Below are 678 nucleotides of genomic sequence, written 5' to 3' on the forward strand. Positions count from 1 at the left end.
CAGATCTCCCTCCTCACTGCTTACAGCTGTTGCATGTCTGACTGGCTTGGGTTTGTTGCTTAGCTTTGGGCAGTTGGGCCTGATGTGGCCCGGCTCCCCGCAGTTATAGCACCCCCTCTTTTCCAAATTGGGTGGTTTGTCTGAATCTGGGGCTGCCTTGCACTCAGCAGGAGGTGGCCCTCTTTCCCCTTTTGGGCCTGGCCCTCCCTTCCCCCCTTTTTGGAACCCTTTCTGTTCCTTCCCAAAGTAGGGAGGTTTCTTGTCCAGCCCCTCGCGATTTAGCAACAGCTGGTCTGCCATTTCAGCAGCCTCTTGGATAGTTTTGGGGGCCCTGTCTTTTTTTTAATCTCCCTTGGACAGCAGTGATAAAATTGGTCCAGTGCTATGAGGTTTAGTGCCTTCTCTCTGTTGTCAGCCTTGACTCCGTCTGTCCATTTAAGGAGTGAGTCCCACACCTGGGCCGCAAAATCAAACATTGTCTTCCCTGATTCATAGTTTCATAGTTTCAGGGTCGGAAGGGACCTAATAGATCTTCTAGCCCAACCCCCCGCCAGGGCGGGAGAACAACCCAAAAAAACCAAAAAAACACTCACCCTAAAAACAAAAACGGGACTCAAATGAGTCCAGCCAGGTAAGTATCCAGCCTCTTCTTAAAGATCCCCAGGGTAGGGGCCAGCA

The sequence above is a fragment of the Alligator sinensis genome, unplaced genomic scaffold, assembly GCF_000455745.1.
Source record: "Alligator sinensis unplaced genomic scaffold, ASM45574v1 scaffold65_2, whole genome shotgun sequence".
Lineage (NCBI taxonomy): Eukaryota > Metazoa > Chordata > Crocodylia > Alligatoridae > Alligator > Alligator sinensis.